General features: G+C 45.8%; 1 long non-coding RNA gene across 3 annotated transcripts in view; it reads left to right on the top strand.

The window, feature by feature from the left end:
• Window positions 1-25588, top strand: part of LOC127492129 (uncharacterized) — a 58175-nt gene that overhangs the window by 16209 nt on the left and 16378 nt on the right. For all 3 annotated transcript variants that reach the window (XR_016212954.1, XR_016212956.1, XR_016212955.1), the window contains 2 exons: window positions 8294-8428; window positions 19734-19780. This is a non-coding gene — a long non-coding RNA (uncharacterized LOC127492129). The remainder of the gene's footprint in view (window positions 1-8293; window positions 8429-19733; window positions 19781-25588) is intronic.

Below are 25588 nucleotides of genomic sequence, written 5' to 3' on the forward strand. Positions count from 1 at the left end.
AACTCAATCCAAGTCTACACGGGAGGCTGCAGTCAGGAGGCTGAAGCAAGAATTGAACCCAGGCATTCAGATGTGGACGTTGGCATCTTAACCATTAAGTTAAACACCCACACCCTCCTTAGATTCTTGAGGGTTTTTTTTTAAGGTTTATTTATTTATTTGAAAGTCAGAGTTACACACAGAGGAGAGGCAGAGAGAGACTTCCATCCCATGGTTCACTCCCCAATTGGCCACAATGGCTGGAGCTGCGCTGAGCAAGGAGCTTATTCCGGGTTTCCCATGTGGGTGCAGGGACCCAAGGGCTTGAGCCATCTACTACTGCTTTCCTAGGCCCTAGCAGAGAGCTGGATGGGAAGTGGTGCCCATATGAGATGCTGGCACTTCAGGCCAGGGCATTAACCCATTGCGCCACAGCGTCGGCCCCAAAATCTTGGGTTGTTTTTTTTTTTTTTAATTTAAGATTCTTTTACATCCTTCTTGGCATTTGGTCTAAATTTGAAGAATGCTTCAAACTTGCATACAATATTATAAATAGTTAAGATTATGCCCTAAGGCTAAACACCCACACCACTCTCTCTCTCTCTGCCTCTCCTCTCTCTGTGTAACTCTTTCAAATAAATAAATAAATCTTTAAAAAAAAATCAAGAATCTAAGGAAGGTGTGGGGGTTTATCTTATTGTTAAATGTCAATATAATAAACAGGCCGGCACCGCGGCTCACTAGGCTAATCCTCCGCCTAGCGGCGCCGGCACACCAGGTTCTAGTCCCGGTTGGGGCGCCAGATTCTGTCCCGGTTGCCCCTCTTCCAGGCCAGCTCTCTGCTGTGGCCAGGGAGTGCAGTGGAGGATGGCCCAGGTGCTTGGGCCCTGCACCCCATGGGAGACCAGGAAAAGCACCTGGCTCCTGGCTCCTGCCATCGGATCAGCGCGGTGCGCCGGCCGCAGCGCGCCGGCCGCGGCGGCCATTGGAGGGTGAACCAACGGCAAAGGAAGACCTTTCTCTCTCTCCTCTCTCTCTCTCTCTCACTGTCCACTCTGCCTGTCAAAAAATAAATAAATAAATAAATAAATAAATAAATAAATAAATAAAAAAAGATGTCAATATAATAAACAAATTATATAAAACTTAGCAATATGCGCTTTAGAAAAAAATGTTTTACTTTTAAAAGCCACTTTAGGGGCCAGCATTGTGGTACAGTGGGTCAAGTCACCACTTTCCATGCCAGCATCCCAAATTGGCACTGGTTAGAATCCTAGCTGCTCCATTTCTGATCCATCTCCCCGCTAAAGCACTGGGTCAGGCAGCAGAAGATGACAAAGTACTTGGACCTTTGCCACCCATGTGGGAGACCAGGATGGAATTCCTAGAACTTGGCCTAGCCCTTTATGTTGCAGCCATTTAGAGTGAACCAGCAGGTGGAAGAGCTCTCTCATCTCTCTCTCTCTCTTTCTCTCTCTCTCTCTCTCCACTCTGCCTTTCAAATGAATAAATAAAAGAATCTTTAAAAATACGCTTCAATCGTGTTAAGAGCTTCCCACTCCAAAAGAGGCTGTTCTCATGAACTGTGTTTGTTTTTTATTTGCTGAAACTGAAGTTACTTATATTCTTCCACAAGTACTAAGCCTTCTGTCCCAAACACACAGTGCTATGATGCAGTCCATGACAGCCAGTTGTTCCCAAGAGATACTAATGTTTCCACATAAGAAATCTGAGTAGATAGAAAGAATATTCATGGCACCACAAGTGAGAAAAATCCTTGGCCTGCCCATAGCCGACTGAGTGCCTCCAACTCTAGAAAGTGCCCAGTTACTTTGGGGGTTGCCACCCCAGGTGTTGCACATCGAATGCGCCTTGGTTTCTCTGGCAGGAGGAAGCTTCACAAGTACCTCAAGTCCCTGGTTCAGAAGACAGGAGGGCCCAAGGTGCTTTGCCTGCCGTGGCCTGTACAGGCATCATGGTCTCCTTTTGGAAACTGATAGATGACATGTGAGGGGCTGGCGCTGTGGTACAGCGGGTTAATGGCCTGGCCTGCAGTGCCAGCATCCCATATGGGCACCGGTTCAAGACCCAGCTGCTCCACTTCTGATTCAGCTCTCTGCTATGGCCTGGGAAATCAGTAGAGGATGGCCCAAATCCTTGGGCCCCTGCACCCATCTGGAAGATCCAGCTCCTGGCTTTGGATCAGCACAGCTCCGGCTGTTGCGGCCAATTGGGGAGTAAACCATTGGATGGAAGAGCTCTCTCTCTCTCTCTCTCTCTCTCTCTCTCTCCCTTTCCTCTCTCTGTGTAACTCAGACTTTCAAATAAATAAATAAATCTTTTAAAAAATTCACATGCGAGAAATCTGCCCTTGCTCTGCCCTTGCACCTTGACAGCGAACTCTACAAATTCTCACAACACAGAGGAGAGTGGACTCAGTTCAGAAGTGTTTGTGGCCTGAAGAAAGACAAGGCAAAAACTTAAAACTGGGGCCAATGCTGTGGTATATTAGGTTAAGCCTCGACCTGCCACCTGCAGTGCTAGCATCCCATGTGGGCACTGGTTTGAGTCCCGCTGCTCCTCTAATGATCCAGGTATCTGCTTATGGCCTGGAAAAGCAGTGGAAGGTGGCCCAAGTGCTTGGGCCTCTGGACCCACGTGGGAGACCCAGAAGAAGCTCCTGGCTTCAGATTGGCCCAGCTCTGGCTGTTGCAGCAATTTTGGTAGTGAAACAGCAGATTGAAGATCTCTCTTTCTCTGTGTGTGTATGTGTGTGTGTGTGTTTCTCTCTGTGTGTGTCTATAACTCTGCCTTTCAAATAAATAAATGAATCTTAAAAAAAAAAAACACTTAAAACTGTCTTAAACTGGATGTCATACAAACAACAGGAGTTTGTTGCTCACAATTCTGGAGGCCTGGGAGTCTGAGGACTAGGTACGGGCCAATGGAGTGTTGGCAAGGGCCTGCTTTCTGGCTGGCTGCATCCTCCCACGGTGGAAGAGAAGAGCTCTGATTTCTTGAGCCCCTTGAAATGACACCAGTCCTGTCCCAAGGGCTCCAGCTACATGACCCAATAACTTCCCAAAGGCCCACTCATCGTCTTCTCCCCCACCCAACTTCTTCCTTTTTAAAGATTTATTTATTGATTGATTGATTGATTTGAAAGGCAGAGGGAAAGAGAGAGAGAGGTCTTTCATCTGCTGGTTCACTCCCCAAATGGCTGCAATGGCCAGAGCTGCACCGATCCAAAGCCAGGAGCCAGGAGCTTTCCATGTGTCTCCCACTTGGTTGCAGGGGCCAAGGACTTAGGCCATCTTCCACTGTTCTCCCAGACCACAGCAGAGAGCTGGATCAGCCAGGAGCTGACAGGACTCAAACCGGTGCCCACATGGAATGCTGGCACTGCAGGCGACAGCATTACTTACTATGCCACAGCGCCAGCCCCAAAAGCCCAGTCTTCTAATTCATCACCTTAGGGTGATGAAGTCTGGAGGGGGAGATGGGGAGTGTGGTGTAATGAGAAGGCCATGCCAAGATGGCTGCTGGTAACAGAGCCAGACTGGCAACAGGCTGTGATTGGTTAGGGCATATACCGCCCCTTGACCGGATTAGCTGCCTTGGCTATATAAGCTGCTGTAGCAACTGAAATAAACGAGTCTGTGGGCTGCTCACCTCTGGCCTGCTTTCACCCGACTCCTGGGGTCTGTGTGGTGACTCTGCACCTCTTGCCCCCACCATGCTCCTCCTCTCAGAACGATTCCACTGCAACAGGGGAGGAGCTCAGTCATTCAGTCCATGACAAATACATCAATTTATATGCTTTAGCTAGCAACCTTAGTGCTTGTAATTAACTGACATGTTTACTTCCAGCCTCACAGTCTGTGCACCTTCTGGCTCTACCCACAAAGAGGCCAGAGTCCTCTTTCACTGCCTCCAGATCTGAGGACTCTGATTAACCAGTGTACAGATAGCAACAGAGGGGCTGACATTGTGGCATAACAGGTTAAGCTGCCATCTGCAACACCAGTATCCCACATGGGCACCAGTTTGACTCCCAGCTGTTCCACTTCTGATCCAGCTCTCTTTAATGTATCTGAGAAAACAGAGGAAGGTGGCCCAAGTTCTCTGGCCCCTGAACCCACGTGGGAGACCCAGAAGAAGTTCCTGAATCCTGCCTTCAGCCTGGCTCAGCTCCATTTGTGGCCATTTTGGGAGTGAACCACTGGATGGAAAATCTCTCTCTCTCTCTCTCTCTCTCTCTCTCTCTCCCTCTCCCTCTCTCTCCCTCTTTCTCTAACTTTGCTTTTCAAATAAATAAAACAAATCTTTAAAGAAAAGATTTTTTCACACATTCACTCATGCTTTCACACACATATATGCTCGGACACACACTCAAGCACACCCACACCCTCTCACACACAACCATAAATATGCTAGCACACACAAACACATGCTCACACAACCCACATACATGCTTACACACTCCAACACACATGCACACATACTCTCCCACATGCTCACATATACATCACACACATAATGTGTGCGTATATTTTTCTTTTTTTTTCTTTCTTGACAGGCAGAGTGGACAGTGAGAGAGAGACAGAGAGAAAGGTCTTCCTTTTTTGCCGTTGGTTCACCCTCCAATGGCCGCCATGGCCGGCGCACTGCGCTGATCCGATGGCAGGAGCCAGGTACTTCTCCTGGTCTCCCATGGGGTGCAGGGCCCAAGCACTTGGGCCATCCTCCACTGCACTCCCTGGCCACATCAGAGAGCTGGCCTGGAAGAGGGGCAACTGGGACAGACTCCAGCGCCCCGACCGGGACTAGAACCCGGTGTGCCGGCGCTGCAGGCGGAGGATTAGCCTAGTGAGCCGCGGTGCCGGCTGTGTACATATATTTTTCAACACACTCCCCATCTGTTTCAGTCTGTTTAGTGTTATCATAATGAAATACCCAAGGTTACGTAACTTCACAAAGAAAATAGGTTTATTTCATTCACAGCTCTAGGTGTTCTTGCTGGCAGAGGCCCGAGGCAGGACAGGGACCCCACCTGGGTGTGTGTCCTTCAGCGTCTCTGTCTCTCTTCTTACAGATTACCAGGATTCAGTCTCGCTGAGTAACCTCATCACCTCCCACAGATGCCACCTGTAGGCTCTGAAGTCCTATTAAGTTTCCAGCCTCTTAGTGCCTCACAACAGGACTTACATTTGAACACATGAATCCAGGCGGCCCTCCAACCACATGCAGACCACAGCTGCACCTTGCACATCTTAGGATCCCTGTTTGCCCATGGCCTCTCCCCTCCAGTAGAACCTAAGCTTCCTACAGGCCAAGTTCTTGTCATTTCATTCTCTGTTATGTCCCCAGCAGACAGAGAAGAACTCAGAACATGGGTTGCACTCTTCTGCGCTCTCAGGAGCAGGTGAAGAGCAGTGCTCCATGCTGGAGCCTGGCTCCAGGTGAGGTCATCTCTGATGACAGCCAGGTCCTTGGAGGAAGTGGCGTCTGATAATGGTTCCATGTGTTTACGGTCAGAAAGCGATAACATTGTAGGGAGTGGGAGGGGAGGGATGTTAGGTGGAGCAAATTTCTTTACCTTTGAATGCTATGATTTGAATTCACACATCAAATGCCCTCAGCTCCCACCCAGTGACCTGTGGCCCTCAGCCCCATCCCCACTACCGCTCCCCTTCTGGGACCTGCAGTTATGAGGTGCCCTGGCTCAGCACTGGGGAGACTGGCAGATTGGCCATCGTGGTCACAGTGCCTCCCATTCCCTCCTAGCCCATGTGGGAGGCACCACCTCCAGGGAGGCCAACAAAGGGGCTGGCGAGGAGTGAAGCTAGGTGCAGCTGCTAAGGTATCAGGTCTGCTGCTGTCCCCATGCTTTGGTGTAGACAACCTGAGAGCCATCCTGTGTCCCAGGGTGTGGCAGGAAATGGATGGAACCAAGAAAAGCATGAGTCTGCTTGATGGGTTTCTGTAGGATTTGAGTGGTCATGGGTCCTGGCCACATCTTCCTCACTGCCCCAAGCAAGAATCCCCTAAGGGAGCTAGCTGGCCCCCTAATCTCCCCTGCCCAGTAGTGCTCCCCATCCCCACCTGCTTCTCAGCCAGGGGGAGCACTGGATGGCCTTGGCCTCCTGCTCTCTGGAGGTCTCCATCCTGAGTGAGGCTCCATGAGGTCAGCCCATGCCAGTCGCTGCCACACAAGCCAAGACTCTGCAGTGAGTACACAGCTGAGGAGCTCATCCTGACCTCTCCCTGTGTTGACTGCTTCAGTTCCCTAAACCTCTTGGCCTGGGAGCACAAATCCTCATCCAAGAAAACCTTTCAGTTCTACAACCACTGACTTCGCTGAGTTTGAACTCACATAAAGCAACACCTTCTCCAGGAAGCTTTCTTGGACCTCCTCAGCCTGGGACCTCCTGTGCACGCAGTGCCCTTGTCCAGAGCTCTAACCTAGCACTGCCCCCACTGGATACAATCTGTCGGCTCAGTTGTCCACCTCCTCAGATCTGAGCCACTTTCTTTCTGTTTTTAAGATTCATTCACTTAATACACAGTTATTCTTAAGTGTTGAAATTTAACTGAAATGTGATCCTTGTTAAACATAAGAGTGGGAATAAGAGAAGGAAGAGATGTACAATTTGGGACATGCTCAAGCTGACTTGCCCCAAATGGTAGAGTTAGAAACATACCAGGGGACTCCAATTTAATCCCATCAAGGTGGCATGTACCAATGCCATCTCACTAGTCCAAGTGATCAATTTCAGTTCACAATTGATCATAATGAAAGGACTAAGAGTCAAAGGGAGCACATAAACAAGTCTAGTACCTGCTAATACTAACCGATAGAATAAATAAAGGGGAGAGTGATCCAACATGGGAAGCGAGATACTCAGCAGACTCATAGAATGGTGGATGTCCTAAACAGCACTCTGGCCTCAGAATCAGCCCTAAAGGCATTCCGATCTGGCTGAAAAGCCCATGAGAGTATTTCAGGCATGGAAAGCCAAGACACTCTGGCAAAAAAAAATAAATAAATAAATAAAAAATAAAAAAAACAACAACAAATACCTAAATGAAAGATCTCTGTGAGTGAGATCCCAGTGGAAAGAACGGGTCTTCAAAGAAGGAGGTACCTTTCTCTGAAGGGAGGAGAGAACCTCCACTTTGACTATGACCTTGTCTAAACAAGATAAGAGTCGAAGAACTCAAGGGGCTTCCATAGCCTTGGAAACTCATGACTGCTGCATAGGGAGATTACTGATGCCATAAACAGGAGTGTCAATTTGTAAATTCAACAACAGGAGTCACTGTGCACTTACTCCTCATGTAGGATCTCTGTCCTTAATGTGCTGTACATTGATGCTTAATGCTATAACGAGTACTCAAACAGTATATTTCACTTTGTGTTTCTATGTGGGTGCAAAGTGTTGAAATCTTTACTTAATGTATACTAAACTGATCTTCCTTTAAAAAAAAAAAAAAGAAGAAATTATCAATTCCAACTTGACTCTCACTGGGATTAAACATGACAATAGGTCTGATCTGATTTCATCATCATTTAAAAAATCATCTATTATTTTTCACCTTATGTTTCTGTGTGGGAGCAAACTGTTGAAATCTTTACTTAATGTATGCTAAACTGATCTTCTGTATATAAAGAGAATCGAAAATGAATCCTCATGTGAATGGAAGGGGAGAGGGAATGGGAAAGGGGAGGGTTGCGGGTGGGAGGGACGTTATAGGGGGGAAGCCATTGTAATCCATAAGCCGTACTTTGGAAATTTATATTCATTAAATAAAAGTTAAAAAAATGCCAATTTCAAAAAAAAAATTCATTCACTTATTTGAAAGACAGAGTGAAAGAGAGAGAGAGAGATCTTCCATCCACTGGTTTGCTTCCCAAATGGCTCTAACAGTCAGGACTGGGTCAAGCAGAAACCAAGGGCCAGGAACTCAAGCCTGGTTTCCCACATGGGTAGTAGGGACCCAAGTACTTGGCCCATCTTCTGCTGCCTTCCCAAGTGCATTGGCAGGGAGCTGAATCAGAAGCAGAGCAGCCAGAACTCAAAACCAGCCTTCTGAAATGGGATGCCAGCATTGCAATCAATGGCTTATCCCATTGTGCCACAATGCCGGCTCCTGTCAGCCACTTTCAGGCTCCCCAGGAGTTACAGGTCTGAAAGACATCTGGGACCTTGAAAGGGTAAGTGGAAAGGGAAAGAGATGGGTACAGGTAAGCAATGGGAAAATGCAGAAAAAGAAGAAGCTCTTTTTTCTTTTCTTTTTTTAAATCTGACAGAGTTATAGACGCCCATATGGGATGCCAGCGCTGCAGGCGGAGGATTAACCAAGTGAGCCACGGTGCCGGCCCCAAGAAGCTCTTTTTTCCACTAGCGTTTCTCAAGGAAAATATGTTTGAACTATACCAGGCCAGGTAAGATTCAGCTTAAGCAGGTGGAACCTGGAGAGAGGGAGGAGGCTTCTGAAGGAGGGGATGGTGGAAAAGACAGGAAGGTAGACACAGCCCCTGCCTGCTGCCACCTGCCAGCTGTGTGTGGCCTTGAGCGAGTCCCCTCAGCCCTGTGCGAATGGGAAGACTCACAGCACCTCTTTCCCCACGAATCCGTGTGAGCCCAGGGCTCGGGACAGTGCTCGGTGTATGCAGTACATCACTAACACTGCTGCTGTGAGATCCAATAAGAAATGGAGCAGAAATTCAGAGACAGAGGATTGGAAAAGGAGCAGCCAGACCTTTGTTTTGAAAGCACCTACTCCCATCCCAGAATTCTCTGGCACTGTCAACTAGGGCCTCCCAGTGTTTCCGGTCTGTTCTGAAACTTTGTTGAGCAAGAGTAGCCTCAAAAACTCACTAAACCTCTTCATTCAAGTGTCTAAAAGGATTTGCATTTTGACAATGAGTAAGATTCCTGTCAATTTCATTCTTGATTGAAAAAAAATACAGAGCATAGATAAACTGTATAAGCAGTGAAAATACATACACAGAACCACAAACGCTCAAGAAGGGATGCCAAATCATATTTCTTTGAAAATGGTATAAGCTGGCTAATTAAAATGTTCACATCTATTTATCTGGTGTTTCTTCTCTCTGGCTTTGCTGATTAAAATAAGCTTTAATTGAATTTACATTGTCATAAAATCACAGAGAAAAAATATTAATATGGAGAGACATAAGTATATAGGATTAAAATATACAATATGTCTGTGTTGAAATTACTTGCCTTTAATTTCTGTTAGTCATTTATGTGTCAATGTCTCACCTTCTTCTTTGGTTGTTTTTTCTTTAAAAAAAATTAAAAAAAGGGACCAGCATTGTGGTATAGCAGGTAAAGCCACCATCTGTGACACCAATATCCCATATGAGCACCAATTCATGTCCTGATCCAGCTGCCTGCTAATGGCCTGGGAAAAGCAGCAGCAGATGACCCTGCCACCCATGTGGAAACCCCAGATGACAGATACATGTGGGAACCCCAGATGAAGTTCCTGGCTCCTGACATCAGCTTAGCCCAGCCCTGGTCGTAACAGCCATCTGGGGAGTGAATCAGTGGATGGGTGATCTCTCTCTCTCCGTTTCTCCCTCTCTCTCTCTGTAACTTTGACTTTTAAATAAATAAGTAAATCTTTTTTAGAAAAATAAAAAAGGAGCAGGTCCTTGGTGCAGCAGTTAAGCCACTGCTTGGGCCAGCACCGCGGCTCACTAGGCTAATCCTCCGCCTTGCAGCGCTGGCACACCGGGTTCTAGTCCCAGTCGGGGCGCCGGATTCTGTCCCGGTTGCCCCTCTTCCAGGCCAGCTCTCTGCTGTGGCCAGGGAGTGCAGTGGAGGATGGCCCAGGTGCTTGGGCCCTGCACCCCATGGGAGACCAGGATAAGTACCTGGCTCCTGCCATCGGATCAGCGCGGTGCGCTGGCCGCAGCACGCATTGGAGGGTGAACCAACGGCAAAGGAAGACCTTTCTCTCTGTCTCTCTCTCTCTCCCACTGTCCACTCTGCCTGTCAAAAAAAAAAAAAGGCACTGCTTGGGACATCTGCATCCTCTAGTCTAGCTGAGTGCCTAGATTTGAACACCAGCTCCACTTCCAATTCTAAATTCTTTTGATGTGAACCCCAGGAAGCATCAGGTGGTGGCTCAAAAACTTGGGTCCTTGACACCCATATGGGAGACCCAGATGGAGTTCCTGCCTCCTGGCTTCAGCCTGGCCCAGTCCTGGCTGTTGTGGATATTTGGGGAGTGAACCAGCAGATGGAAGATATTCTCTCTCTCTCTCTCTCTCTCTCTCTCTCTCTCAAACAAATATAAATACATATTTTTTGAAGTTTGTGAGGAATTAAAAGATAAGTATAAAAATATTAAAGTTAAGCCACATAGAAAAGAGTTGCCATGGGCCGGCGCCGCGGCTCACTAGGCTAATCCTCCGCCTAGCGGCGCCGGCACACCGGGTTCTAGTCCCGGTCGGGGCGCCGGATTCTGTCCCGGTTGCCCCTCTTCCAGGCCAGCCCTCTGCTGTGGCCAGGGAGTGCAGTGGAGGATGGCCCAGGTGCTTGGGCCCTGCACCCCATGGGAGACCAGGAAAAGCACCTGGCTCCTGGCTCCTGCCATCGGATCAGCGCGGTGCGCCGGCCGCAGCGCGCCGGCCGCGGCGGCCATTGGAGGGTGAACCAACGGCAAAGGAAGACCTTTCTCTCTGTCTCTCTCTCTCACTGTCCACTCTGCCTGTCAAAAAAAAAAAAAAAAAAAAGAGTTGCCACTAAAACTCTCCTGTGTTTGTTGAACAGCTCCCTCTAGAGTCTCACTGGTGGCCCCCCAGACTCACATAGATGATGAACCTAAAGCCCAGAAAAAGGAGAGGAAAGTGGATGCCACAGGCTGACCCAAAGCAGGAGGCTCAAGAAGGCATCTTCCAAGTTGACCATGTCCAGGTGGTCCCCAAGTGTCCAGGTCTCCTCCTCCCACACCAGGGTGGAGACTTCCCCTCTTCTCTCACCTCTCCTCTCACCCTCTGTGTGTGGTGCTGTGGGGTGTGCAGCCACCCAGGTCAGCAAGTCAGTCTGTCATTCACGTTTGAGACTTGGAGCATTCCTTTAGCTATGGAGCCCCAGTTTCCCCTTTTCTAACCACAATGCATGTAGAAAGTATCTTATGGGTGTCTTCCACTAAAATGGGGAAGTAAGCTGGAAAAAACTGGGGTCCAGAGATCTGGAGAGCCAAAGGAAAAGCACAGCAAATGGGGTCTCCAGGGTGGCTAAAGAGGGTGCAGGATGACAAGTGGGCACAAGGGCAGCCAGTCCAGCCTGGAACACAAGCCTCAGAGACAGGAGTGGCAGGCAAGGGGTGGGCCAGCAGGGAGGTGGGGGGAAATCTATGTCCCAGTCTCTGAATCAGAAAGAACAACTGAAGGATGAGCTCCTGCAAAACAAGGGAGTAAACCAAGGAAGAGGAAGATATAGGAACAGGGAAGTCACATGGGAAAAGGGTAGAAGACCACAGATGACAGCTGCAGCAACCCAGACAGTAGCCACCCCAACAGGAAGAAACGAGACCCCAGAAGGGACTCACCAAGAGAATCTGGATCTGCCTGGCCTTGGGAGGGGTGGCTGCAAGGGCATGTGGGTAGTCAGGAGTTTATTTATAAGCAAATGGTGGAATAACAGAATTACTGACTCTAAGAAAACAGTAGGGGCCGGCATTGTGGCACAGCTGGTAAAGCCACCACCTGTGATGCTGGCATCCCATATGGGCTCCCATTAGCACTCAGCTGCTCCACTCCCAATCCAGCTCTCTGCTGATGTGCCTGGAAAAAGCAGCAGAAGATGGCCCATGTGTTTGGGCCCATGCCACCTACATGGGATACCTGGATGAAGATCCTGGCTCCTGGCTCCTGGCTCCTGGCTCCTGGCCCCTGGCCCCTGGCCCCTGGCCCCTGGCTTTGGCCTGACCCAGCTCTGGCTGTTGCAGTTATCTGGGGAATGAACCAGAGGATTGAGGATAAGTCTCCCTGTCTCTCCCTCTCTCTCTTTGTAACTTTGACTTTCAAAATAAATGAATATCTTTTAAAAAAAAAAAAAAGGAAAGAAAGCAGAAAGTAAGAAAACCATCACAGTGCATGAAATTCTTACCTGCAAATGATGTTTGCATCAGCAGGATAATGTGAACAGGGAAACTGGGTTTATCGAAATATTACACTCTGGGGAAGGGCACGAGAAGAAAGGGAGAGAATGTGATGATGGATGAGAAGGATAGGACGTCAATAAATAGTGGCTAAGTCGATAAAGTGACATGAAAACAGCATCAGCACATAGTTTAGAACCACGAACTTATTGAAATGCCAACAGGAACAACAACGAGAGCTGAAAGTAGTTGCCTCTGAAAAGGGCAAGGACAGGAAAGGGGTATGCTGGGCACAGGGAACTGCTGTGCTTTGTGCTTCCACACTTGAATCATTAAGCTTTGAGTATATACTACTTTGATAAAATGCAAATGCACATAGGGCCAAGCATTGTGGCACAGTGGGTTACGCTACTATTTGCAATGCTTGTAACCCATATCAGAGTGCCTGTTTGAGACCTGGCTGCTCCACTTCCAATCCAGATTCCTGTTAACGTGGCTGGAAAGGCAGCAGAAGATGGCTCAAGTACTTGGGCCCCTGCCACCCATGTGGGAGACCTAGATGGCTCTTGGCTTCAGCCTGGTCCAGTCCTGGCTGTTGTGGCCATTTAGGGAGAAAACCAGTGGCTGGAAAATCTCTCCCTTCTCTGTCTATCTGCCTTTCCCTCTCTCTCTCTGTCTCTCTTACTCTGCCTTTCAAATAAATAAATACATTTAATAAATAAATAAAAACAAAAATTGCAGTAGTGAATATATTGATATTGTAAGTTCTGTATATTGCAACAAGAGTACAAAATGTCTCAGAATTGTACACTGCAAGAAGATCCACTTGTGATTTGGCTCCACTTACGTAACATATTTCCATAAATCTACTTCTTTCTGGGTCACACAACAAAGAGAAGCTAATAAAGGCAGCTTTTCTTAGCAGGAGTATTAAGTAAATAATGAGAAAATCCCAGATACTCACAGCTCCTATAAAGAAAGAAATTCATAAAAAAGTAGCATTTCCTCACGTCCATGAGCATGGACAAATGACGGGAGTAGAGGGGAGAGCAAAGAAGGGAGAAGAGAGGAGATGAAAAGCACTTAAAATCGTTTAAATCCCACATTTTAATTCTTCCCAACCTTTTCATCTTCTATTTAAATATCTGCCCTTTCTCGAACAGATGAATGTTCATTTATTCTAAAAAATCTTTTGTCTGCCTTTTCCAGATTCTCTTAGGATTCTTTCTCCATCCATCAGTGTCAGAATCTTCACCCCAATGTAGTTGACCTTTCATGCCCCAAACAAATTGTGGTACAAAATCCAAAGCGGCCCTCATCCAACAAATACACAGGAGGCACTGCACATATGCTAGGCATGACCGTAGGAGCCAAGGATTCCATGTGGACCACGAACAGTCTGGTTTCCACTCCGGAGCTTACAGTTCCTGGCAAAGGCAGCAGTGGCTGAACCAAACAGCTGTGACATCACACGTGTGAGAAACGCTGGAATCCCGGCTGAGCAGGTGCTCAGCGTGCGTGATGCTCCGGCCAAGGATGACAGAGCTTTCCTCGGCCAAAGAGGAGGACAGGGTGTGTGTGCCCAGGCCTGAGGCTCGTGCCAGGCGCTGAGCATTGGTGCTGAACCCTCATTGCTTTGGCTAAGTTCAATGATGTGGGGGAAGGGGGAGTGTTTAGCCTCGCCACTGTGTCTCCTGGAGAACACAACAGCCAGGCAGGCCACGGAGGGCGGGTCTCAGGGCCGAGGGGGATGTCAGGGCTGTGGGCCAGAGCCCTTACCGCAGCACCCAGGGCGCGGAACGCACGAGGAAGGAGGTGGTGGCTCAGGCGCGCACGCTGAACTGCCCCGAGGCGGGGCCTCGGCCACTTCCTGTCCACGTGACGGTCGCCACTAAAGGTTTGGCTTCCTCTCCAGTCCGCCTAACGCTCTGGCGTGGGCCCGGGATTATGTGGGAACGGCAATTACGTGGACCATTGTGTACATGGGACGGTATCGACTGACAGGAATCAAAAGAGCGAGGAGGAGCAGGAGAGGCGGCCAGGCCAGCCCACCGCGTGCGCGGGGATGCGGCCCCGGGGCCTCTCTGAAGAGGAGCCCGCGGAGAGGGAGGCAGCCGGACATTTTGCAGTTCGAAAGGGACAGTCCGGCAGCCGTGGAGAGAGGGGCTGGAGGGTTGAACGAGGCAGCTGAGGAGGCTTTGAAGCAGTCAGCGAGAGAGAGAATAGCACCCCTACACCAGGAGGGGTCAACAGTCCAAGGCGACAGCTCCGAGAGAGGACCGAGTGTCCATGCCTGTGTGCGCAGCCCCTCCTGAAGCCTTGCAGGACCTTTCGGGGCCCAGCCGCTGCCTTTGGGAGGTGAGGAGACACACAGTGTGGCCAGCAGGGGATGGCCTTCCGCACGCTCCTCCCAGGCCCGGGATTCCCGACACCTCTGTGACACTGGGGCGCTGCTTGCTGTCTCTGACTCCTAAGACAACCAACTCTCTGGACGGGTCAGTGGAGGTGGTGACCAGGTTCGCGCAGCTGGTTGAAACTGGCCGGCCTCCCTCCAAGCTTGTGAATTTTTCCTGCTTCCTGTGAAGGTGAGTAGTAATCAGATACAGTAAGCAGAAATTTCTGTCGGAGGAAAAGTTGGCTAGTAAGCGTGAGATTTCCCGGGGAAGCCTGAAAGGAGCTAAAGCAATGAAGTAATCATATTAAAAAAAAAAAAAAATCCTGGGATAGTTGCATACGATAAACGCACAGGTTTTTTCTTTTTTGTTTTAAAGATTTATTTATTTATTTGAAAGGCAGAGTTACAGAGAGGCAGAGGCAGAGAGAGAAAGAGAGAGAAAGAGAGACAGAATCAGAATCAGCCGGTATTCCATCCACTGGCTCACTCCCCAAAAGGCTGCAATGGCCAGGGCTGAGCTGATTCAAAGCCAGGAGCCAGGAGCTTCTTCTGGGTCTCCCACATGAGTGCAGAGGCCAAAGCACTTGGGCCATCTTCCACTGCTTTCTCAGGCCATAGGAAGGAGCTGGATTGGAAGAGGAGCAGCCGGGACTCGAACCAGCACCCATGTGGGATGCTGGCACTGCAGGTGGCAGCTTCATGTTACAACACAGTGCTGGCCCCAACACACAAGTCGTAAAAGTACAGTTCAATAAGCTCTGAAAATAGAAGGTACCCATGCACTTAGCACCTTGATACAGAACATTTCTCTCATTTTAGAAAGTTCCCTCCTGGCCACTTCCAGGATGTCCTCCTCCCCCACCCAGAGGCAGCCTCTCTTTTGTTTTTTTCTTCTTCTTTCTTTCTTTTCTTTTTCTTTTTTTTACTTATTTTATTTTTTTAATTAGTAAGGCAGGCTGGGGACACACACATCTTTCAACTGCTGGCTTGCTACACAATCTGACAGATCTCTCACATGGGAGGCAGGGAACTGAGCACTTGAACCATCTTCCACTGCTTTCCCAGGCCATGAAGAGGGTGCACGATTGAAAGTGGAGCAGCTTGGACTTGAACCTGAGCTCACATGGGTTGCAAGCATGTAACCCACTGCACTAGTATGCTGGACCCATTTCTTTTGATTTCTGTTCCCATGGATTAGTGTTGATTATTGTTGGGCTTAATAAAAATGGAATCCCATGGTATGTGTTCCTATGTGTCTGGACAAGTGGGACATTTCTGAGATTCATCCACACTATGTCTGCGTTGGGAGCTTGCTCCATCCTTTTGCTGAGTGGTAGCCACTTTTAAGTGGATGATTACTATTGGTTTCTCAGGCTTTGCCACATTATAAGTAATATCTTACGGATTGAAAGTATATATTTTAAAATTTAAATTTCATGGGTTTGCTGTGATCTTGTTTCTCTTATACAACAAGGGCGTTAGAACTGAGAGCGAAAATATCTCTTTTTCCAAGTCACACATCAATAAACTGACAGCGTCCAAGACCAGAATTTCTGACAGTAATTGGTGGATTCTGCTCCCAGTGTTGATAATTAAGGCCATCTGCTTCCAAGTGTCATCTCAGAGGGAAACGAAATCCCCATGGCAAGGTAAAGTTTCTACAGGCTTAGCTGATGTTGGCAGATTGTGAAAGTGAGGAAGTATTTTTGTGGAATTGCAAATGAAGAAGACACACTGAGGAAAATGAAATGGTTTTCCCTCAAAAGAGAAGGAAATGTGTTTTCTGAAAGTAAATGTGCACATAGTCCTTTAAAAGGGCGTTTGACCCCTGAAAATGCTATGGCCATGTAGAAACACTGACCGCCACCCAGGTGCCAAGTGAAGATGAAGTCACAGAAGACTGAGTGGGCAGGAAGACAGGACAAAAGCTCCAGGGTAACCGCAGAAATGGAAGAGTAGAAATCATAGTTTCCTCCTCACTGTGAGGATGTGGACACAAGTGAGTGCCCCTACCCTTTCTGTAAATTTTGATTCACAAAAAATATGCATATGTTCAGAGGAAATGAAAGAGAAAACGCTCTGAGTTGGCCAAACATGCATGAGTTCTAGGAGTGTGAGTAATTAGGGTTGTGAGTGACGAACAAGTTTCCTGTACAAGCCCCTTCAGAAAATCTCAGCTCTCTAATACAAACATTGCTACTGTATAAGTTTCCCTCTCCTCCTGAACATTTGACTAAACATGATAATTTAATTTCATAATTTAAATTTAAAACCACCCAATATCCATTTTCAGATTTAGTGGCAGATAATCTTTGTGTATTCCAACAAAAGAGTTTTAGAGCGACTGAAACCGCTGGCATTGGGCCAAAGCATTCTGCGAGGGACAAAGAAAGGAGGCAGAGAGTGGTCACCCAGCCCTGCAGCCACAGAAAGCACACGGAGCGCAGAGTTCCAGCCCTTCTGAGCAGCTGTGTCTGCAAGTGCTGACAGCAGAAGCCTTTTTCTGGAACTGGTTTGATTTACAGAAGCAGGGTAGGCAAGAGTCCCTGAGAAGCCCACAGATGAGCCATATTTGCAGGCAGGAAAGCCGGTCTCCATGACAACAGAGAAAGAGCCCGGATTGTGAGTCCTGAAAGGTTTCTCTGGCCCTTTTCCTACTCCCCTCCGCAGGAACCTCTGAAAATGCCCCATCCTTCAAGTGCCTCGCCTGGGACAATTCAGCGTATTCCATGATGAGTGAGGCTAAGAAAAGAAAAACAGGAGAAGGCTTGACCCAGTTTCAATACAAAGATGCTGTTTAAACTATGTGGGAAAAGCATCAAAACTTATCAACAAATGAAAAATGTGAATTTAATGACCCTGAAAATATATACATGGAGCTAATTCAAATTATGACCAAGCAAGAGCATGAATTCAGAAAACTGATGTCGTAGCCAGGAAAGTCACACAGCAAATGTCATCTAAATTCGTCTCACTTCCAGCAGATAATCACAAGTACACAACTAAACACCAAAAAATATAATGCTATAGACTTAAAAATTGGTGGATACTATCACTAATGCAAAATTTCACATAGTAAGAAACTAATATATATCATCCAAAAAATCAAGGAAATGGGGTATTATTATACAAGCTGATCATTTTAAAGTTATTTCTAGAATAGAAATACAAACTTTCTTGAATTTTATTAGAAACCCACAGAATACAAAATAAATAAAACAACTTCGTGAAAGATTTTCAAAAATTATGAAAAGAGAAAAGAATTGGCACAGAAACCCCATCTAAATACAAATAAAAGGAGATCAAGGCTACAAACTTCATAGCCGTATGATGGAGTTCAGGTGAAAAGTGTTACCCAAGAACTAAAGGGGCAGTTTGTGATATAGAGAGTACAATTCACAAGTTAGTTATTGGTTTGTAAAAGAAAAACAGCTTTGGATCGTGTATTGTGATTAAGCTGCCACTTGGGATTCCCACATCCCATATCGGAGTACCAGTTTGAGTCCCAGCTGCTCTGATTCCAATCTGGATCCCCACTAGTGTGTCTGTGAAAGCAGCAGAAGATGGCCCTAGTGCTTGGTTTACAGCTACCCATGGGGGAGGCCCAGATGAACTTCTTGGCTTCTGGCTATGGACTGGCCCAGCCCTGATTGTTGCAGCCATTTGGGGAGTGAACCAGAGGATGGAAAATCTCTCTTTCTCACTCTGCCTTTCAAATAAATCAATAAATGCTTTTAAAATCCCTAGTGTAAATAAACATATATATGTATCTTTTTTCAACTAGAATTTAAAAAAAATTCTCATAAGTACTTTCATTAAGAGTAAATAGAAGCCACCATTGAAGAATTTTGAGAAAACGAAACTGAGTTTGCTATACAGGTATATTAGAGTCTGGCTGTAGGGTTGAACCTAAGCAGAACCCAGAATAAAATCCATAATTTTATATCAAAATAAATTTAAACAAAAGTAAGAATAAAAGTACTCAAAATGTTAAAAATAAAGAATTTCAAGGAAACTCCAAAGGACTAAAGATAAAAATTAATGAACTTGAAAGCAGAAAAACAAAAATAAATAAATCCAGAGGTTGATACTTTTTTTTTTAAGAAATATTTTTTTTATTTGACAGATAGAATGAAACAGTGAGAGAGAGAGACAGAGAGAAAGGTCTTCCTTCCATTGGTTCACCCCCCAAATGGCCACTACAGCCAGAGCTATGCTGATCTGAAGCCAGGAGCCAGGTGCTTCCTCCTAGTCTCCCATGCGGGTGCAGGGGCCCAAGCACTTGGGCCATCCTCCACTGCCTTCCTGGGCCACAGCAGAGAACTGGACTAGAAGAGGAGCAACCAGGACTAGAACCCAACGCCCATGTGGGATGCCAGTGCCGCAGGTGGAGGATTAATCAAGTGAGCCACAGCGCCGGCCCCAGAGGTTGATACTTTTAAACAAACTAGTACAATAAACAAATCACTAACTGAACTAACCAAAAAAAAAAGAAGAGGAAGAAGCAAATACACAAAAATAAGAAAAAAGGAAAAAATAAGCAAATACGATGCTGAAATCTGAAAACACTACATGAAAGAGAAAAATTACACAAAATATTTATAAATATTGACTTTTTTAAAGATTTATTTATTTACTTGAAATTCAGAGTTACACAGAGGATAAGAAGAGGCAGAGAGGGAGAGAAAGAGAGAGGTCTCCCATCTGCTGGTTCACTCCCCAATTGGCCACAATGACCAGAGCTGGGCCGATCCAAAGCCAGGAGCTTATTCCAGGTCTCCCATGCGGGTACAGGGGCCCAAGGACTTGGGCCATCCTTTTACTGCTTTCCTAGGCCATCGCAGAGAGCTGGATCAAAAGTGGAGCAGCCAGAACTCGAACCGGCGCCCATATGGGATACCAGCACTGCAGGCGATGGCTTTACCCACTACTCCACAGAACTGGCCCCTATAAATATTGACTTTAAAAATTTTAAATAAGAGCTTAATAGAAAAGTCTAGCATTATATTAAAAGAGTTACAACAACCTATTGGAGTTTACTTCAGCATCAGGATGGTTCAATAGTGGAAACATTTTAATGTAAGAATTAACATACCATGTAATTATCTTAATGGATCCAGAAAATTGTTTCAAAATAATGGCATTTTTAATTTAAAAATATTAAAACATAAATAAGTATGTATTTTTAACATGACAAAATGTATTTCTCCCTCAGCTCAAAAACAGCATCAGGTTTTTGGAGACAATCCCACCAAGGTCAAGGTAAGTTGAGAATGCCTACACTTTCTGGGGTTATTTACTGGGAATTTTAATGCATTTAGACAAGAAAAAGCAATCAAAGATTTAGAAATTTTAAGGTTGGCACCTTAATCTATTTTGTGCTGCCATAACATAATATCACAGACTGGTTTATAAACAATAAAAGCCTATTTCTCACAGTTCTGGAACCTGGGAATGTCCAAGGTTGAGGGGTTGACATCTGACAAGGCCAGATCATCCTATGGCCAAAGGTGGAAGGGAAAAAAGGATGAGAGGGAACACAGAAAGGGGCAAGCTGTGTTTTTTTCTTTACAAGGAATCAACTCATGCAACAACAAACCACCGCTATATGACAGCATTGTTCATTCACACAGGTGGTCCCCCCATGACCCACAGACTCTCATTAGGCTCTCCTCTCAGTATTATCATCTTGGGATCACATTTCCAGCACGTGAACTTTGGGGGACCCATTCAGCAGAAGGCAAAATTATCACTTTTTTTTTTTTTTTTTTTTTGACAGGCAGAGTGGACAGTGAGAGAGAGAGAGACAGAGAGAAAGGTCTTCCTTTGCCATTGGTTCACCCTCCAATGGGCCGGTGCGCTGCAGCCAGCGCACTGCAATGATCCGAAGGCAGGAGCCAGGTGCTTCTCCTGGTCTCTCATGGGGTGCAGGGCCCAAGCACTTGGGCCATCCTCCATTGCACTCCCTGGCCACAGCAGAGAGCTGGACAGGAAGAGGGGCAACCGGGACAGAATCCGGCGCCCCGACAGGGACTAGAATCCGGGGTGCCGGCGCTGCAAGGCGGAGGATTAGCCTATTGAGCCGCGGCGCTGGCCAAAATTATCACTTTTTTAAAAAAAGATTTATTTATTTATTTGAAAATCAGTGTTACACAGAGAGAAGAGAGGCAGAGAGAGGTCTCCTATCCACTGGTTCACTCTCCAGTTGGCCACAATGGCTGGAGTTGCGCTGATCCATAAGCCAGGAGCCAGGAGCCTCCTCTGGGTCTCCCACGTGGGTGCAGGGGCCCAAAGACTTGGGCCATCTTCTACTGCTTTCCCAGGGCATAGCAGAAAACTGGATCAGAAGAGGAGCAGCCAGGACTCGAACCAGCTCCCATTTGGGATGCCGGCACCGCAGGCGGTGGCCTTACCTGCTACGCCACAGCACTGGCCCCAAAACTATCACTCTTACAAGATAAGGTGATTACCCCAGAGGATTCATTGTTAACCTCCTAGAAACAATAAAGGACATTCAGTAGATAACAGTGTATAAAATTAATAGACAGAGAAGGACATATTTCTGGTGATGGAGACATAAAAAGGATAGCAATGCATTCCCCAGAAAATGACCAAAAACTGAACAAAGTAATGAAATACAACCACTCGTGAGCATTAAAAATGTTGAGAAGCATTTACAATAACAAGGGAAAAGTGGGCTCGGTAGCAGGAAGAGGTGGTAGGGAAATTAATCAATAAGCCTAAATCAGTGAAGTGACTATGCAACAATGTCAAGAGGCTAGCGTACATATAACTGGAAATTTAGGAAAATATGGATGATGGACAGATAGATAGATGATAGAATATTTGAGGAAATAAATAACGTAAGAAATCCAAAATTTTATTTAAAAAAGTCAACAAAACCATGAATTTGCAATGGTACCTGTTTTTACCCACATTGTGAGCTGAGCCTCCCCCACCCCCGCCACCCTTGTTTCCTCTCTCCCAGCATGGCCAGTGGGATGTGGTGGTGCTTGCTGCCTCTTCAGCTCCCTGGCGGTCTTGCAGGACTCTGAGCAGTGAAAACTGCCCCAAGTGTGATGCTCTGTAATGTCTGAGTTCCCATGTACCCTGATGCTGATAGTCTCAAAACTGTGTGATTTTTGTCCTTCTCTATTTAGACAAGTACAAAAGTATAATTTTTGTCTTTCTATTTGGATGAGTCAGTATATGCAATTGTATCATTTATAACCTCACCATACAATTCAACATTATCGCCCACAATAATGTACCATCAGGTTAGCTGGATAGCCTGTGTTTAATACTACCCATTTTTAATTCTTTTGTAACATAGGAACCTATTTTATTCTGCCTTATTTGTGTGTAAGATTGCCTTAAGTGGGGCATCCCATATGGTGCCAATTCAAGTTCTGGCTGCTCCACTTCTGATCCAGCTCTCCGCTATGGCCTGGGAAAGCAGAAGAGGGCCCAACTCCTTGGGCCCCTTCACCCACATGAGAGACCTGGAAGAAGTTCCTGTCTCCTGGCTTTGGATCTGCCTAGCTCTGGCCATTGCAGCCATTTGGGGAGTGAACTAGCAGGTGGAAGACTGATTCTCTCTCTCTCTCTCTCTCTCTCTCTCTCTCTCCATCTCTCTCTGCCTCTCTGTAACTCTGCCTTTCAAATAAATATATAAATCTAAAAAAAAAAAGATTGCCTTAAGTTTTATATGCAGACAAACCTAAGACTAGTTGTTGTCCATGGATTACTGGCTCTCCACAGATGAGAATTCATATGTTTAATGGAGAAATTCATGAAGTGAAAACACTGGGGAAATTGTTTAACCTAGCAGTTAAGATGCCCCATCCTCCGCTACACACAGCTCCAGCTCCTGACTCCGGCTTCCTGCTGATTCAGACCTTGGGAGGCAGCAGTGATAGCTGCCTAAGTCCTTGCCACCTACATGGGAGACCTGGATGGCATTCCCCTCACTGGCATTTTAGGATTGAACCAGTGAATAGGAGCATTTTCTCTTTGTGTATGTGCATGTGAGTGTGCCTGCTTCTCAAATAAGTAAAACTTAAGGAAAAAAAAAAAGAAAGAAAATACCACAAAAGGGAATGGGAAAGAAGTAAAATTAGACATGTGAATTTATTTTCCCTTTTATTTTGGAAGCCATGGTGACTGAGATCTCCGAATGAACCATGGAATATGCCAACACAGACTCAGATGCCTCTCTGAAGGAACAAATCCCTTTGATGTATTCGGTTCCTTTTCCTACAGGATGGTTTTTCCACACAATTTGTTTGCCAACTGCAATTAAGGTTTTGTATAAACCATAACACAATGAACAGACTGGTTGTCCAGTGGAAATGACCTTCTAATGTATGGTCTAGCCTTTGTCCAAATGCCTGGCTGTTGCTGGGTTTGGGATTACAATCCTCAAAACTTCAAAATTAGAATGATAGGCCTCAAAGAAGCTCAGAGTTTTGGCCAATCCCTCACAATTCTAGTCCCCCCAAGTGTGTATTTTGTGGGCACCATCTGTAAGGGACAAGACCCAAGTCTGTACCCCCACTTTTCTGCATCTGCTTTCCTGTGCATCTACTCATGGAAATAGTTTTGTTGTGGTGCCTTTCTTCGACAGAGCGTTTTGCAATTGTTAATGAGGCAGAAAATTCATCACACATTTCAAAGAAATCACACCCATCTTAGCACTTGCTTTTTACAAGCCACATCCTTGAAATAATGGATGTGTTCCTAAAAAGCTATCGCTTTAATTTTTGAATCCTGAACTGATTTTGTATTAGTGAAGAACACTACTTAAAGGAGGCCCAGTGTGAATTATTTGTCATTGATTTTTTTCTGTAGGCTTGTACTTATAAAAGGATTTTCTTAAACAGGATTATTTCAGATTGCCCCAACAACATTTACAAGGCAGATGTTTTTACCATAAAAAGATGATAAATATTTGAGGAGATGGATATGTTTACCCTGATTTAAACTTTATACACAATGTATATATCTATCAAAATGTCACACAGTACCCTATAAATATGTACAATTTTTACGTGTCAGTTAAAAACTTTTAAAAGTACATGTGAAAAATAATTATTTCAAATTGCCAATTACTTAGAAATGTAGGTTTCAGCATTAAAGTTGTGTACCAATAAGTATAAAACTGTTGTTTAACATATTAACTTCAACTTGAGAGTGTATCATAGATAAGATTATATTATTATATTATTAACATATATTTATTATTTATATTTCATATGATTACCTTACCTCATAATTATATACTCATATATAACAGAAAATAGAAATATAAAATCTAAAAGTAGAATATATTTATACCTAAATACATGCAGTATGTATTATTAAAGTAGAAAGGAAATTTTTCATTCTATTTAAATTTTCCTAGACATTTTAAATTTGAACTCTGAAAACTATCTTAGAAAAATCATTAATTTTACCTGTCCCTTTCTCTACTTTTTCTGAACTGTTTGTACCTCCCAATATAATTCAAATATGAAAATTACTTTTTCCACTGAAAATTTCAGGCCTTTATATAATAATGTCTATTTTTAATATTCCTAACCCATTGATATAATAGTCATTATAAATTCAGCAGCATTTTTAAGGTGGTAAAAATCATCATTATTGAGGCCAGCATTGTGGTGCAGCAGACTGTGTTGTGGCTTGCAATGCTAGCATCCCATATCTAAGTGCCAGTTTGATTCCCAGCTGCTCCGCTTCCATTCCCATTCCCTGTTAATACTGCTGGCAAGGCAGTGGACCCCTTAACACCCATGTCAGAGACGCAGATGGAGCTCCTGACTCCTAGCTTTGGCCTGGCCTGGAACTGGTTGTTTTAGCTGTTTGGGGAGTGACTAGCAATAGAAGATCTCTCTATCTCCTTCCTTTTTTTATAACTCTATCTTTCAAATAAATAAATACATTTTTTAAAAGTAATTATAGCTTTTAAATGATTTTTTTAAAAAGGAAAATGCACATACAGTTTTAAAAATCTAATTGCGTAGCCGGCGCCATGGCTCAATAGGCTAATCCTCCACCTAGCGGCGCCGGCACACCGGGTTCTAGTCCTAGTCGGGGCGCCAGATTCTTTTCCGGTTGCCCCTCTTCCAGGCCAGCTCTGCTGTGGCCCAGGAAGGCAGTGGAGGATGGCCCAAGTGCTTGGGCCCTGCACCCCATGGGAGACCAGGAAAAGCACCTGGCTCCTGCCTTTGGATCAGCCCGGTGCGCCGGCCGCAGTGCACCAGCCGTGGCGGCCATTGGAGGATGAACCAACGGCAAAAGGAAGACCTTTCTCTCTGTCTCTCTCTCTCACTATCCACTCTGCCTGTCCAAAAAAAAAAAAAAAAAAAAAATCTAATTGCGTGGGAGCTACCCTTGGTTCTGATCACAGAGGTAGTCACCTTTAACAATTTGTTCTTAGTGTTTTTGGTATGTGGTTTCCCTGCAAGCATAATTGTACTCAATTATTTCACTGTTGACTTCCTGCTATGATAGATGAAGACGTGTTTTTATTTACCTCTTCTCACCACCCTTTTCCTCCTCCCAGTATAACATATCACTACTTTTAATGTGTTCTGGTTTACTCCCCAAATGGGAACTCACTCTGGGTCTCCCCCTTGAATATAAGGGTTGCAATTACTTAAGCCATCACCAGTGGCCTCTCATTACATATTTTAGAGGTAAGGGAACAGATTAGAATGTGGCAGTTACTCAATCAAGGAAGAGTGGGAACCCAGATCCTCTCTCCAAGGGCAAGCGCTGGAGAACCCAGATCCTCTCTCCAGTGGTACAGTGGGTTAAACTGCCACCTGTGATACCAGCATCCCATATGAGCACCATTTGGAATCCCATCTGCTCTACTTCCCATCCAGCTCTGTGCTAATGTGCCTGGGAAAGCTTCAGAAAATGGCTCAAGTGCTTGGGCCTCTGTCACCCACGTGGAAGACTCAGATGAAGCTTTTGTGTCCTAGCTTTGACCTGGCCCAGTGCTGGCTGCAGTGGTCATTTGGGGGAGTGAACCAGTAAGTGGAAGATCTCTCTCTCTCTCTCTCT

The sequence above is a fragment of the Oryctolagus cuniculus genome, chromosome 9, assembly GCF_051225735.1.
Source record: "Oryctolagus cuniculus isolate XC-2025 breed Fujian yellow rabbit chromosome 9, ASM5122573v1, whole genome shotgun sequence".
In the NCBI taxonomy this organism is placed as follows: domain Eukaryota; kingdom Metazoa; phylum Chordata; class Mammalia; order Lagomorpha; family Leporidae; genus Oryctolagus; species Oryctolagus cuniculus.